Source organism: Rhinichthys klamathensis, unplaced genomic scaffold (assembly GCF_029890125.1).
Source record: "Rhinichthys klamathensis goyatoka isolate OS25496 unplaced genomic scaffold, OSU_Roscu_1.1 h1tg000015l_1, whole genome shotgun sequence".
Classification (NCBI taxonomy): Eukaryota; Metazoa; Chordata; class Actinopteri; order Cypriniformes; family Leuciscidae; genus Rhinichthys; species Rhinichthys klamathensis.
This window is the reverse complement of record NW_026606567.1, coordinates 1,819,982-1,837,347: the sequence shown is the minus strand read 5'-3', so window position 1 is coordinate 1,837,347 and position 17,366 is coordinate 1,819,982.

Genomic DNA, 17,366 nt, shown 5'->3' with positions numbered 1-17,366 from the left:
ATAACAGGCTACCATATTGGTGTAATTTTGACAACGTTACAAAGGCTAAGATGATTGTGATTCACACATCCAACACAACCGAAATTTATTTTATTATTTGGCAGATGCTTTTAAATTCAGGTCCATGCACCTACAGTCGTGAAGCAGCATGAGGTTAAAGCTACAATATGTACGATTTTTTTAATAAAACATCAAAAAATCACTTGCACAGTGATATATTTCCTGCAGTTGTGTACTTACAATATCCCAAAAGTTCCCAAAGATTTTTATTTTCAGAGAAATTCCCATTTTAAATGATGGCTCGTCCATGTTCACTTGTCGCCTGTCAATGGCGTAATATCCGCGTTATCCCTGGTTTCCGCTCGTACTGCCATAGTAACCATGGCGACAGACGTGGACAACTGCATTACGTCTAGCAGCACGCTCACGCTGTTGTTTCGTTCAAACATTATGGACCATGGCAAGCAGACTTTGGGACAAAAGGAGAACTAAAACAATGATCAATATCAGCGTGGCGCTTTCGAGATGCCGAGAGACTCGCGTCCGTGACAAACTTCGACTTGACAGACGCCACTCTTGCATGTACTTTATTAGACAGGTGAGCAAATGTACATAAAACTAATCAATGTTATATAGCCCAACATGATGAAATGTTAGAAGAATATGATCAGTTTGTTATTCTAATGTTGATCTAGTTTACTGCTGGTCTTACAAACTAACACAGAATAACATTAGGCCTATAACTTTTAACACACTCAAATGCAGTTTAGTGTGATAGTCTAGACTAAGTGAACAGCGCTGCGTTTCCTCACAAGTTTAATTTGTCTAATAAACTGACCTGTGTGAGTAGTATTTCAGCACTTGGGGGTATAGTTCGGTAGATTGAAATGTCCTTATTATATCCGCGAGACTCGCGTATGGCGCTGATATCTCTCTCATTAGCAATCGTGCCCTGCTTCATACCACAGTCATGTTAAAAACATCAATTCACTCATCCATAAACATTATTAGATCCATCAGCATGACGACAAGTTCCATAATTCCGCTTATGCATCATCAACCTACGCCTTTGTTATTGTAAGAGGTTAGCGACCCCCTAGCGGCGAAAAAATACATATTGTAGCTTTAAAGAAATTAAATGGTTTGACAACTTTCTTTCCTGAAGCAGTCTAATGCAATTTAGTATTGCTTTAGAATTGCATCCTTCTTTTTTCATTTAATAAATGTTGACTTTTCAGTGTGAGTTAAATCTCTTATTTGTCCCATTTTTCCTCTAAAAAAAACCCTGCTTAATAATAATAAACTAAATCTAAATATACGGCATTTTTTTATACTAATTATCATTATATGAATTGAGCGGTTAAGTCCAAATTTTCTGAAGAGACTCGATTGCTTTATATATTGAACAGATTGAATGTAGGCCTTTATTCACATTTAAACATTGATTAGTGAACATAAACTGAAGCTTAACCGAACCTGCTTGACATGTGGGGATCAAACTTAATTGTTTCTTGCAAAATCTCAAACTTGCTGAGTAACACACGAGAATGAACCTCATTGGTTCTTGCTGAAGCTCAAACGTGCTGCGGAACACGAGAATGAACCTCATTGATTCTTGAGGAAGCTCAAACGTGCTGCGTAACACGAGAATGAACCTCATTGGTTCTTGCTGAAGCTCAAATGTGCTGCGTAACACGAGAATGAACCTCATTGGTTCTTGCTGAAGCTCAAACGTGCTGCGTAACACGAGAATGAACCTCATTGGTTCTTGCTGAAGCTCAAATGTGCTGCGTAACACGAGAATGAACCTCATTGGTTCTTGCTGAAGCTCAAATGTGCTGCGTAACACGAGAATGAATCTAATTGGTTTCATGCTGAAGCTCAAATGTACTGCGTAACATGAGAATGAACCTCATTGGTTCTTGCTGAAGCTCAAACGTGCTGCGTAACATGAGAATGAATCTAATTGGTTTCATGCTGAAGCTCAAATGTACTGCGTAACATGAGAATAAACCTCATTGGTTCTTGCTGAAGCTCAAACGTGCTGCGTAACACGAGAATGAACCTCATTGGTTCTTGCTGAAGCTAAAACGTGCTGCGTAACACGAGAATGAACCTCATTGGTTCTTGTGAAGCTCAAACGTGCTGCGTAACATGAGAATGAACCTCATTGGTTCTTGTGAAGCTCAAACGTGCTGCGTAACACGAGAATGAACCTCATTGGTTCTTGCTGAAGCTCAAACCTGCTGCGTAACACGAGAATGAACCTCATTGGTTCTTGTGAAGCTCAAACGTGCTGCGTAACACGAGAATGAACCTCATTGGTTCTTACTGAAGCTCAAACGTGCTGCGTAACACGAGAATGAACCTCATTGGTTTTTTCACGTCAAGCAAACATGCTTAAGCTTCCGTTTACCACAACTGAGGTGTGAGTCGATGAATGTTTTCATGTGAATAAACGCCAAAATTAAATCCGTTAATCAAATAAAGTGACTGTCTCTTTAGAAAAATTTGGAGTAATTATTGACAGAATTTTCATTTTTGGGTGAACTATCCCTTTAAGATGTGGTTTGGAATTGGTAAAAAGTGCTTGGAAAAAAATATGATCAGAATATCGACTTGCATAAATATGTACACAGCATATAATGTGTTTTTTATAGCACAATCCATCTTAAATTTTCCCTGGTAATTAGGGTTTAATGAAACAGGTTACAGAAACACACACTGGTGTCAAATGGTACAACTGACATCCAAAGGAAATATACACTTTCCCAAATACAACTATATTCTAAAATGTCTATGTTGAAAAAGGTTCATGAACATTTGTCATGTTATTTGTCAACTACAAATAGAACAATCAAAGCTTTTCAAAGAAATTGACTCAAACTACAAAACTAACTCACCCCTGCATCACCCCTCCCCTATAAACGGGCGGTTGTGCAGTCCATTAGTAGTTAATGGGGCAACAGGTGGGCAGTGCACTGAGGCCTAAGGGTTCAGAGGCCTCATTGAGTAAGTGATACTGAAAAATAGCCACTCGCTGCTCCTACCACAGGGGTCCCATTAATCTGGATGGCTGGAAACTGAGAGGACATCCTATGAGCCTTGATCTCGACCCTCTGACCCAAACACTGTCATTCGTTTTTATTAGTCTGGAGTCAAATGTTAATCACATCTAAGCATTGACGGATCTTTTAGTGCTGCCAGACCTGTGCAGGAACCATGAACGGGAAAACAAGCAGTTTTGGACGGTCTCCTGACTACCTTAAATCAATGTGAAAGGGGGTTCCAAGCATGTACATTCCCCCAAAAAGACCCCTGCTTCTGTATTTCCACCCAAAGCCCACTTCATCATGCATTTACCATTCTGAGAAGAGACAGGAATGTAAGAGGGGTAGAGGTCAAAGTGGAAAATGGATACTGCAGATATGATGAAAAACGTGAAGCTCATGAAAACAACGCAAATATAATTTCATTTCTGCATGGATAGTGTGTTTACCGGATGACAAATAATCACTAATAAACTACTAACCTTAAAAGCAGGCTATTGTTGTGCCTTCAATACACTTTTGCTCTCTGGTGACTGGTGATGGTCTGAAGGCAGAGCGGTTACATAAAGCTGTTTCCTCAAAGTTCACAACCTTTGGTACCACTGACCTTCTCTGTTGATAGTACTGTGCTGCTTTCCATTCAAACTCGCATGTTAGGATATTCCTGCTTGATATTGCCGACTCCCGACCACAAATATCTTCCTGATGTTAGTACAGATGATGATATAAAGAAAAAACCTGGCAGCACTACCATTAGCTTTGCAGGAGTGAGACTGTCAACAAATAAGTCTCGCAACCCAAACTGCTATGCAAGCATTTCTTTTTAAATAGGCTCCTCTTTTCAGAAATAAATAATATACTTATTTATTAAATATACTGTAAGTACAATCTGAATGTAATGTTTTCAGGCAATTAATTGCATGTTTATTTGAATTCATTGAAAATTGATTATAGTTGGCAATTAGCTGATCTTTAGAATTTTTTTTTGACCCACTTAAGTAGGAATTAAAGGTACACCATGTATTATTTTTTTTTCATTTACAAAATTTTCATCACTAATCCTTCTTCCAAAGTGTGTTTTTGTCTTACTCACTATGGTACGCCTATTATAAGTGTGTATATTTTAGACTGGGCAGAATGTTTTTTTTGCGGGAAATTGTGTACTTATGTCACTCACCCGTGTGTCTCACCATATCCGTAAATAGAGAAAAGTTGCTCTGGCTCCTATGACGTGTGTATGGTGTGAGAGTTGTTACAATGAGCAAGAAAGTTTGACATTAATCACACTAAATGTAAAACCTCCAGTGAATCACCCGTTTTAAAGAAACAAACAGCAGAGAGTCTGTTGGCAAAAAGAGAACGTGACAGAGCTCATAATAAAACCAGAATCAACTTTGGCTCGGCTTTTCGGAGGCGGTGAGAACTGAGGGATTTGAAATGTTGTAAAAGCGGCATGTTTTTATTACTCAACAGGTGAGAAAGGTATTTTATTGAACAGATAAATATTTATTTGCCATATGTAGCTCTCTAGCAGAGATCCTTGAAAAGCATTATCTATTGTGAAGGGTCATTTCAATATGGTTGATGTTGCTGTACTGGAATTGATCTAGCTACAGTAACGTCTTCAGCTAGTCAGCCTGCGATCCAACTGGTTTTATATCTTAAGACTAGAAGTAAATGTTTTATGAGCAGTAAGACAACCATATTCATCTGCACAGTCACTATCTGAATCACAACCAAAGCGATGTTCTTCCGGGAAAAGGCAGTTTTGTTTTTCTAACAGCTGCCAAAAGTTACAAAGTGTACCTTTAATTATGTAATGTCACAATTACTTCTATTGTTTTAGAAATATAATGTTTACTGCCAAACTGCCAGTTTATTGGCATTTACTTACTGGCATTTAAATATACTAAACTATACTTTAATGTAATTTTTGTAAACTTCTGTCAGGTATTTAAATATATTTGTAATAATTTGAAATCATGCTTCAATGCTTTACTATGTTAGTCAACCCATCAAAATAAGTGTACTTCTTAGCATGATAAAATATTTTAAAATACATACATGATGTAAAATAAAATAAAACTTTTCATTTGACAGTATTACAAAGTGTTCTTAAGAGTGTGACATTATATGACATAAGAAAAGTGTACTCTCTTTAAGTACACTTAGTCTTTTATTTAATTCATATATTATCTGCAAATACAGTTTTTAAAAACATATGTTTACAATTTGAAGTACACTACAAGTGCACATTCAAAACAAGCACACATCTTTTTCACAAGGGGAAGGTAACGCATAATACTTCAATAGAATGTCTTTAATCCCTGAGCTTAAGTCATGAATCACCTCCTCGCTGTATGATGTAGCTTTTTGTGATGCAAATGTTGTTATCTGATATCCTTTTCATTCTGTTAGCACTGATTAAGAACAAAGCTAACTGAGGCTAACAGGCACAGTTGTTGTTAAAGGTATCAAGTCCAGGTTGTGACCTGTAGCTGGACCCTCCCACTATCTGCAGGGGAAGTTCATACAGAACATGTGATCAGCCAAGGCCACAACTTCTTCACAAAGAGTGTCATTTTACCATCTATTGAGACAAAGTTTTGTTTGAAGCTGTGTCTCTTACCACCAATAAAGAACTTCATTAACAGTGTGTGTTGCTATAGACTGACTTCTAAAGCACCTAATGTTAGCGGCCAAGAGCACTGTTATTAGCAACCTGTCTGTGCATGGCACATGCACTTTAAACAAGAGTGCTGGGATTAAGATGCTCTTCCAGACTGGGGCAGTACAGAGACCAGACTGTGAGTTCGATCTTTAAAGGGTCCTGGAGTCATGGCTATCCCTTGCACCATGGCTAATGAAAACGCTGTGAAATTAGAAGCAGTAGGAATTTGCAAGTCTGAACTAGAAAGGTTGTTTCTAGGTGGATAGGGTGACAGAAAATGATGGCTATCTCCACAGCTTTGAGACGCTAAATGCAGGGAAGGGCGATGGACCTGATAAGCCAGTGAGAAGATTCTCACTGGCTTATCAGGTACTCCTCATTACTCTTGGCGTCACTCCAGACATATATTTATCGCCTTTTTCTGCTTGCAATGAGCACACACTATTATGTGGGGTGCGGAAATTTTAAAGTTAAGTATCAAAAATGCCTCATCTGACAAGTAAGATCTAAATAGATTGGAGACCAGGCGAATGCTTCTCAGTGCACAGCTGTCAAGTTTAATCAAGCTTAACAAAAGATAAATATAACTCTTAAAGCCACACAGTAGGTCACCAAAATGAACATTCTGAACATTTACTCACCTTCACGTTGTGACTTTTTTTCAATAAACAAAAATAATTTTGCTGAATGTCTCAAACACTGTTTTGTGATGAAAATGTAAGGGTTACACTTTATTTCGATGGTGCACTTTAGACATTCAACTATAACTTTGCAACTACATGTCAACTAACTCATCAATTTCTTTCCTGAGACTGATAGTTTTCCTGAAACTACATTATGTAGCTTTAAAACAGTAAGTATTGATGGCATTTTGAAATGAGTGATGTGGCAATGAACAAAACTACATGTACTCTTGAACCTATCCCAACATTTGTTCTTAAGGGGTATCTATCATCAATTATTCCCCTCATTTTGAATATTATGAACCCCTCCCTTACTACTGGTATAGTTACAAAAGCCCGAAGGTTTGCAGCTATGACACCAGTCTTTAAAAAGCCTGGATGTGATAAGTCTGACCTCAAATCTTCCCTTTCTCGCTAATGTTTTGGAACATGTCATTGTGGCACAACTCCATTCACACTTGTCATTTCAGCAAGCTTTTTGAACCATTTTAATCTGCGTTTAGAAAGGGACAGAGAGACTGCCTTGGTCCGAGTTATGAATGACTTGCTTGTCTCCGCTGAGCCTCCACTATCTTGGTGTTGTTAGTTCTGTGTGCAGAATTTGACAAAGTGTCCCACTCCATTCTGCTCGATAGGCTTGAGATTTGGCTTGGTATCTATGGTACTGTGCTTAAATGGTTTAAATTCGACCTTACTGATCGTTTCCAGTTTGTTGTCTTGGGAAACAACAAATCTAACACTGGACAGGTCTGTCATGGTGTTCCTCAGGGATCTGTCTTGGGTCCTATACTGTTTAGTATTTATATGCTTCCTCTGGGGCAAATCATTAGGAAATATGGCTTAGGCTATCACCTCTGTTCAATGCTGATAATACCCAAATTTACATCAGCTCCAAATTCGATATCACCGTCACCTCTACAAATGATGTTTTATTAATAAAGTTCGGGAGGAGCACATTCAGATAATCTATCCAATCAACGCAAGAGGAGGCTTATATAGAGAGCTGACTTATGCCCCATATAGAGAGCTGACCTCTCTTCCATGACATTTTTTCCAGCATCCCTCCTCCACCCTAACTCCTCACTTTTGATTATTCCTATCCCTATCAGGGATGGGTGGAGCCCTCTCCTCAGAAAGCACACCAAATATGCATAGTTTATACTATATCTGATTTTATGCAAGTGTGAACTCATGAATTCTCTCAGAGTGTGTGCAGGAAATAAAAATGATTTTTTTTCTTTGGTAAATTGTTCAAAAACAAAGGTTATTCTTTTTAGCACACCACCAGCTATTCATAAAGGTAGCAATTTTATGTTGATTATGGATGATGGTGTCGTTCTCCTCTAATTTGTTACTTTCGGGATTGATTAATCTAATACACTATATGTTAGTCTAGCAGCTAAATCTATCAAACGGCTGCAGTACATCCAGAGTTCAGCAGCATGTGTTCTCACCTATCCTCCATCACGTCGGCACATCAGAGGCGTGCTTCATAATCTGCATTGGCTTCCTGTTCAGTTGCATATTGATTTTAAATCTCTCACTCTAAAACAAAGCTGTACATAGAGCGGCCCCTTCTTATATCTGTGACTTAGTTACCCCATACACACCTTCGCGTTCTCATTGTTCTGCTGATTCTTTTTACTCTTCAGCAGCCTCTATGTAGATTAAAATCCAAGGGGAAGTGAGGTTTTTATGTCGCTGCACCCGTTATGGAATGCAATTCCTCTTACTGTTAGAAATTATCCCAGATCAGCCATCCTTTTAAAATATTATTAGTAATTTATTGTATTGATAGTTGTATTGTAATAATTAGTGTTTTTGATTTATTGTTTCGTTGTATAATTTCTGAGATTCTGTGTTTTATTTGCTACTGTTTGTAGGGCTTCAGGTACTAGATCAGCACATTATAAATAATGTATTATTATTATTATTATTATTATTATTATCATTCTCCTTCTACTTGCTACAACATCTCTTTTCTATGTGTGTTTACTGGCTTTGAGGGCGGGGCAACCTGTCACTCTCATGAGATCGACCAAAGCAAACCACAACCATCCAATAAATAGGCCTACCTGATGGCCAAAAACAAGTCCCACTTTAAATATTTTGTTGTTCAAGAAGCCGTTTCACTCGGATATACATCACAATAGAGAAGAAAAGATTCCATAACTTTCGTTTCATGCCAACTTTGAATGAAAGTAAGGAAATCATATGGGTTTAAGGGAAAGTAACAAAATGGTCAGATCAGGAACTTCTATATTACAGTTTATGACTCAAAATATTATACCAAAAAACTATTTCATGCCTGCAGTCAAATGAATCACCAAACTGGCATTCTCAGACTAACAGTGATATTATCATTACGTCTATATTTATCTATTTCAGATGTTTGACACTGTTGTCATTGAGACCTTCTGAGAAGCAATCTTAAACAGTCTGGGACTGCCAAAGTCAGTCTGTAGGTGACAGGTACTATCCTCAGGCAAGGCCCACACATGCAGCAACATCTTAAATTAGCAGTGTCTAGCACACACCTCAACACACACCTGAAGAGGAATGACCAAAGGTGTGCAGCAGTGTGTGTGCGGTTTGTGCAAGGTAAGTGTAAAACAGTGACATCAGGCAGCTGTTCAGGAAAAAACATTACCATCATGTTGAGGAGAGGAGAGCGAATAAAACCTACCCAAAATAAAGCCCTCTGTTTGTCTTTTTAATGACAACTTTAACTGAGGCTATTCATTAAACTACATAAGGCAGTTTGAGAGCAGATTGCCCACAGTACCAGTGATGGGTGCCAGACATCTGCTCTGCTTTTAGTTTGACAGATTAAAGAGGTGTTCAGATCATACTTGATTGGATGAATGAAAGATGGATAACGTGATTCAGTAGTTTTCCTGTGTATGTGTGGATCTTATTTTAAAGGTAGTTCACCCCAAAATTAATGTTACCTTCACTGAAACCTATATGATTTTTTTTTATTATTTGTATGGAAGACAAAACATGAACTTTTTTAACATTTTCGGACCATACTTTTCATGACAGTAAAGATGGATAGATGCTGCCAGTGAAGACATTTTGAACAAGTTTTACACTGCTCTTTTACATACAGTGAAAGCATACACTGATCAGTGGCTGTCAAACTTCAGAAAAAGTCAAAAATATTCAAAACAACTTTTGTGATTTTCTGTTGTCTTCTCAATGTTATGACATTTGGCGCTTTTCCACTACACAGTACCAGCTCGCCTTGGCTCGGCTCGGCTCGACTCGACTCGCCTTTGTTTGGTTTTCCACTGTGTAAAAGTTGTACCTGTACCTGCTTTCGGGTACTTTCTTTCGTACCACCTCCGGCGAGGTTCTAAGCGAGCTGAGGCGAGCTAAGCCGATACTAAAATGTGACGTGAAAGCAATGCCGACTGCTGATTGGTCACAGAGAATCTACGTCATCATTGCACGCGCCAGATGGAGTATCCAGAATAACCCCGCCATTTTTAAATAGTTTGGCCAGAGATAGTTACTAAACTTACTACTATTATTATGGCAACTCGGAAGAATACGTCGTGCTCAAACGAGGAGGTGCAGACATTCCTTTGTTTGGTTGCCGAAGAGAGGATCCAGCGAGAGCTTGATGGGGCAACGAGGAACGAAATGCATCGCTATGACGACCGGGTACTATTTGTGGCGGTACTTTCTGCAATGGAAAACGGAGCGAAAAGCGAGCCGAGTCGAGGCGAGCCAAGGCGAGTCGAGTCGAGTCGAGTCGAGCTGGTACTGGTAATGGAAAAGCGCCAATTGTGTGAGAACAGATTGAATTTTAATGCAGGATTTAATGCAATTTCATACACGATATCAGCTACATTTTTTAACGATCTGTTTGACGTAGAGTGTCGTGGTGATTTGCAAATGACAATGGGCGTCGGGACGCAAGAATCGATCGTTTTAGTTCACATAGTGTGTCATAGTGAGCGACAAGCCCCACAGTGTCTGTGACGCTTCACAACGTCACAACAGAAAGACTAGCATATTTAATTTTTTCTGTCCTCCAGGGTGGATTCTGTCACATCTTTGATGCTGACCAATAGGAGCACAAAAGCTCTTCTGTATACAACTTTCAAACATGGCAAAATGAAAAAGATATTGGTATTGGTTTCTAGTTGAAGTTATGCAATGGAGCGTTTTCTTTAGTTTTTTGGGGTGCTTTTCTGAAGACAAGACAGCCAGTGGCTACAAAACACGCCGCCATGGTAGCCATTGTTTGTTTGCGCTCGTTTCCAGAAGTCAGTCGTTAGTTCCCACATTTAGTTAAAGATGGCAAGTGATAATTGGTCTGGAAGCAATGTGTAGTAGAGTTGTGGTACTCGAGTCTGGACTAGTACAACTTTTTGTGGACATGGACCCGTCACAGACTTGACTTGACTTGACTTTGACTTGAGCATTTGGGACTCAAGTCCCAGATATTCAGTGAAATGCTAGGGACAGTTGATGGAATTGTCACTGCATGGCCAGATCGATTTCATTGTCACGAAAGTCAGTCATTTGCATGTGTCTTTAAGTCTTGCCTGTTTATACAATCAGTTCGATACTTGCAAGCTGTAGATCCTTTTCCTATTTAGCACCTAAACTTTGGAATAGTCTTCCTAGCCAGACTGATCTCATGAAATGGCGTATGTATGACACGCCAATTCGTATTTCCATTTTTGGCGTGCTATCAACACGCATAATCGCTTTTCAGCGTGTTTATCAACGCCTTTGACTTAACGTTATATTACTGTATTATGTATATATAAATATATGACCTACCCCAACCCCGTCCCTAAACCTACCCGTCACTGGGGTTAATACCATTTATGAGTCTTCTCCTACCATCCTAGGAAAATAAATATCGCTCCACAGATGTAGATATAGATTTTGCTTCGTTTCGCTCGGACATTTAACAGTGTACATACACGCGGAATCACTCGGACATTTAATGGCGTAGACATACACGCAAAAGATTTCGGCGTGGAAATACACACGGATAGCTCAAAATGCGTATAGATAACACGCCACTTGAATTGAAAGTGGCGTGTATGTTTACGCAAAGTCATGATGTCATGTTGTCCTAGCATTGTTTGAGAAGCAGACACACTTATCAGTTTAAATCTAGACTAAAAACACATCTCTTTAACTTGGCATGCACATAGAACATTGCAAATTTATATTATTCAAATCAGTTAAATGATTGTTAGGCTGCATAAACTAGGTCAGCCTGAACCAGGAACACTTTCCTATAACACCCGATGTACTCGTTACATCATAAGAAGAATGGCATCTACGCTAATGTCTGTTTATCCTGAGGTTTACTGTAATCAGCCGGATCCGGGCCGTATCCAGATCAGATGGAGGACCTGCGCCTAGACATGTCCACAACGCATGATGTAGTCAGCCGGATCCGGGCCGTATCCAGATCAGATGGAGGACCTGCGCCTAGACATGTCCACAACGCATGATGTAGTCAGCCGGATCCGGGCCGTATCCAGATCAGATGGAGGACCTGCGCCTAGACATGTCCACAACGCATGATGTAGTCAGCCGGATCTGGGCCGTATCCAGATCAGATGGAGGACCTGCGCCTAGACATGTCCACAACGCATGATGTAGTCAGCCGGATCCGGGCCGTATCCAGATCAGATGGAGGACCTGCGCCTAGACATGTCCACAATGCATGATGTAGTCAGCCGGATCCAGGCCGTATCCAGATCAGATGGAGGACCTGCGCCTAGACATGTCCACAACGCATGATGTAGTCAGCCGGATCCGGGCCGTATCCAGATCAGATGGAGGACCTGCGCCTAGACATGTCCACAACGCATGATGTAGTCAGCCGGATCCGGGCCGTATCCAGATCAGATGGAGGACCTGCGCCTAGACATGTCCACAACGCATGATGTAGTCAGCCGGATCCGGGCCGTATCCAGATCAGATGGAGGACCTGCGCCTAGACATGTCCACAACGCATGATGTAGTCAGCCGGATCCGGGCCGTATCCAGATCAGATGGAGGACCTGGGCTTAGACACGACCACAACGTATCCCTGAAGTGTCAGCAGAGATTGTGTCAACTAGACTCTCCCCTGTGAAGGCCTCGTCGACACGACAGCCATCGGCACTGCTCCTCAACAAACCCGTCTCCATACCGGCGTGACGAATCTGATCTTCAACCAGATGGAACTGGATAAATATTCTGAATGTTCCAATCCAATTTGACTTCTGATTTGTAATGCTACCTGAATCATAATCATACAGTTCGTTCGTGGGCTACAGGTGCCGCATTCCCCAGGTCAAGCCACTTTTGAACCAGAAACAGCGGCAGAAGCGCCTGACCTGGGCTACAGAGAAGCAGCACTGGACTGTTGCTCAGTTTTGCATGTCATTCGGAAATCAAGGTGCCAGAGTCTGGAGGAAGACTGGGGAGAAGGAAATGCCGAAATGCCTGAAGTCCAGTGTCAAGTACCCACAGTCAGTGATGGTCTGGGGTGCCATGTCAGCTGCTGGTGTTGGTGCACTGTATTTTATCAAGGGCAGGGTCAATGCAGCTAGCTATCAGGAGATTTTGGAGCACTTCATGCTTCCATCTGCTGAAAAGCTTTATGGAGATGAAGATTTCATTTTTCAGCATGACCTGGCACCTGCTCACAGTGCCAAAACCACTGGTAAATGGTTTACTGACCATGGTATTACTGTGCTCAATTGGCCTGCCAACTCTCCTGACCTGAACCCCATAGAGAATCTGTGGGATATTGTGAAGAGAAAGTTGAGAGACGCAAGACGCAACACTCTGGATGAGCTTAAGGCCGCTATCGAAGCATCCTGGGCCTCCATAACACCTCAGCAGTGCCACAGGCTGATTGCCTCCATGCCACGTCGCATTGAAGCAGTCATTTCTGCAAGAGGATTCCCGACCAAGTATAGACTATTGAGTGCATAACTGAACATAATTATTTGAAGGTTGACTTTTTTTTTTGTATTAAAAACACTTATTTTATTGGTCGGATGAAATATGCTAATTTCTTAAGACAGGAATTTTGGATTTTCATGAGTTGTATGCCAAAATCATCAGTATTAAAACAATAAAAGACCTGAAATATTTCAGTTGGTGTGCAATGAATCTAAAATATATGAAAGTTTAATTTTTATCATTGCATTATGGAAAATAATGAACTTTATCACAATATGCTAAGTTTTTTAGAAGGACCTGTATATATATATATATATATATATAAATTAACTAAATAACTTTTTACAACTTATTTAAGCTGGACAATGACACTATTTTCTTCTAAATCTGCTGTGCAGCCAAAACAAACTTTGTTGCATATTTTCCCTGTTATCACTGTAAAGCTGCTTTGAAACAATCTGTATTGTAAAAAGCGCTATATAAATAAAGGTGACTTGACTTAATGTAGTTTGAACTCATAGTCGACTCGAACTTGACTAAAGTGGACTTGAATCTTAACACTAACGTGTAGTCTGACATATTGTCTATCACACAATAATTTTGTAGTCAAAATTGTATTATGACACAGTGGCGGTGTACGAAATCACATACTATTTAGGTACGTTAGGTACACATTTTGACTTTGTGTTCATTTCCTCGTTCTGAGTTCCGCACATAAACAACTGAGAGCAATGTTTCTACAAAGGAATATGAAGCCAAATAAATATATGATTATGAAAATATATGTTCTGCATGTGTTTTCCATGCGGCTTGAGGTATTTTTTAAAACAATAAAGAATGAGAAATGCTTACATGAGAAATGTCTAAGCAGGTGGCATTCAGTTTATTACAAAAAAACTATAAATAATGCACATCTGCGCATTATTTAATTAATACCACTTTAGATTGCAGTCAGAAGTTATTACACGCACTTGATGATGGTTTCTGAGTACCAAACTTTGTTTTACTTTCTGAGGCGGATAGAGTACACAGCTTCGTTACTTGAGTAAAAGTACAGATACCCCTTGCTAAATTTTACTCAAGTACAAGTAAAAGTACTACAGTCAGATATCTACTTAAGTAAAAGTACTGAAGTACTTGAGTATCAAGAGTACAAGAGTCAATTTTCTAAATATTGTATTACTACTGCCACAGTCTCAAGTCAAGTCATCTTCATTTATATAGCGCTTTTAACAATGTAGATTGTTTCAAAGCAGCTTTACAGAGATAAACATAATTTAAGGTAACAGAGATTGTTTTGGCTTTATAGCGATTCTTGAATAATGTTATTTCCAGCTAAAGTTAGTTTTGATTGATTCACTTCCGTCGAAATGATCATTTGTTATTAAATCAGGGGCCGCTAAGACGACGCCGTTCTCTCTAAATAGACTTTAAACTGAACCTGTGATAAACGCTGATGCCGTTCACATGCGCGTTAAGAATTAAATCTATAGTTATGTGTGTTCGAATATATGTGTGCAGGTTTGTAATTCCCTACAAACCATGCCTACAAACTACCGGTACTTGTCTTTGCCTATAAATTTGATACAGAATTTTATTATCACTTCGGGGTAGGTACGCGAACCGTGCTTACATTTATGTACAGAAACGTCCTACATGGAGTTATGAAAAATTTTTATGTTAATACCTTTGATAATCTAAAAGGAATTGAAAGTTAATTCGTCATTTTCATCTTTTTACCATGTTGCTTTATTTAACATTTCTCACTTGCCCACAAGGCAATGCACAATGGCAACGCTCTGACAAACCCCCACATTTGAACCTGTTTCGTCTCTTATCTAAATCTGACCATGGAGTTGACTTTGGCTGAAAGCTGAAGGTGATTGCTGATAGGCTGTCCCAATCAGTGGCGCCTGCACAATCCAATCACGTTTGAGAGGGAAACAACAAATTGAGGGTTTCCGAGATTTTTCTTTTGTCCTTTTTTTTTTTTTTTTTTTTTAGAAGTAAGGGTACTCACAGTTATGGATAGAAATGTAGCGGAGTAAAGAGTACAATATTTGCCTCTCAAATGTACTTGAGTAAAGTCATGAGTAATCCCCAAAAATGATACTCGAGTAAAGTACAGATCCCTCAAAATTGTACTCAAGTCCTGTACTCAAGTAAATGTACTCCGTTATTGTCCGGCTCTGCTTAATTTACTGTTGTATACGTTGTGCAGCGGACGAGGTTAAAGCCAAATGATACTTACGATACACATACATGAGGAAAAATGTATTCTCAGTCAGTGCCAACTAATGCAGGCATGAATTAGCTGAAGGCAATCAATAATTTCGCGTTCAGTGTGAAAGCTCTATTTGTCAGCGATTAGCTTAGCACTCATGTGAAAGGCCTTAAAGTTGTTTTTAGCTTCTTAGTAAAAAGTAGGACTTGTTTAGGAGCTATTTACTAAGAATTGACAAGTCGAAGCTTAAGCCTTTTTTAACCTGTAGCCTATGTTCTGTTCGTTTCCAGTTTACACGTGTTTGGGGTCAGTAGTACGACCCCAAAAATGTATAGAGGGATTGTATTAAAAAAAAAGTAATATAACAAATATCTTTTTTCATTTACTTATCTATATGTTTATGCTGTGTCTTGGGGGATATGAATAACTTTACTGCAAAATTCCTCTACTCCATTAGCAATAGGCTACATATGAAAAAAAAAATATTTATGAAAAAAAAAAAACACTGTAACGATCAATTAAATGAGAGTTGTTCACTGGATATTGATCTAGGAGTTAGATGCAAAATTCTGTCATCTGCTGGTTAGAGAAAAGCTTGAAGGAATTACAGTTTTAGAAAATTACCATAAAATTACCATTAGAATTACCATAACCGTCCAGCAGAGGTCCATAGTCTACGTTCAGACTGTCAGTCCAAATCCGATTATTTGTGTATTCGATTGGAATCTGATCTAAAATTAATGTCCACACTGTGTACCGCAAATGTTCAAATCCGATTTGCAGATTTTCCGGAATATCTGCATTGGTTTCTATGGCAATGGGGTTGCGTAGGAATACGCCAAAAACCACAAGATGGATGGGTTTGCAATAGTGATGTTTTACATTTTACAACTTGGATGTTGTGCGCTGGACTACTGCGTCTTCTAAAGCAGCAGCAAAAATGAAGGAAGCTGGTTTGAGCGGCTCTATAAAACGCTGTTGTCTCCGCCGGTTTCAAAAATGTCCAGCTCTTTGCAACACAGCATTGTTTTTGCAGCGACTTTCAGTCAGTTTCTTAGAACAACATCTGACGTTCTACGTGGTGTGAGAAAGTCGCATAAACCATGTGAAATCCAATCTCAACAGTCAGACTGAAACAGATTTCCATAAAGTAAAAATCTGTCATTTCATGTGACTTTTGGCCGTTCAACTTTACACTGGCTAGATTTCAATCAGAAATGCATAAAAATCAGATTTGGACTGACAGTCTGAACATGGCCTGGCCATAGAGATCCATTCATTTGTCTAGATGTGACCAACTGCTCCTATAACAGCTGTTGTCATTTTGTGAATATATACATTAAACATTATAAAACATGAAAATCAGTACTTTTTTAAAAGTTGATTTCTTGTTTGAGGTCTTTTGAAGTGTTTCGTTTTTGCAATGTCACAAATTTGCCACTAAAAGATAAGACTTGATTGCAATTACATTTCAATTCAAAAATCAACTTTACAATTAAAAAAGAAAAAAAGCTATAAGCCAATAGAACAGGAAGTGAATACACATGTGCGCATGTTTGGGTAATTATTTCGTTCCATGTTGCATTTATGCTTTAGTACCAGGCCTTAATTTATGTGTGGAAATTCAGATTTGAGAAATAAAATAAACTAACTTTTTCCTCTCCCATTCATTTTCAGACCCAAAACACGAGTGTTTGCAGGAATTTTTTTTTTTTTTTTTTCACTAAACAAGCTTTATTTGGTGATTAACAGGGAAACCATCTCGTATGAAAAAAAAAGCACTGAATTGAAAGTAAAGAATG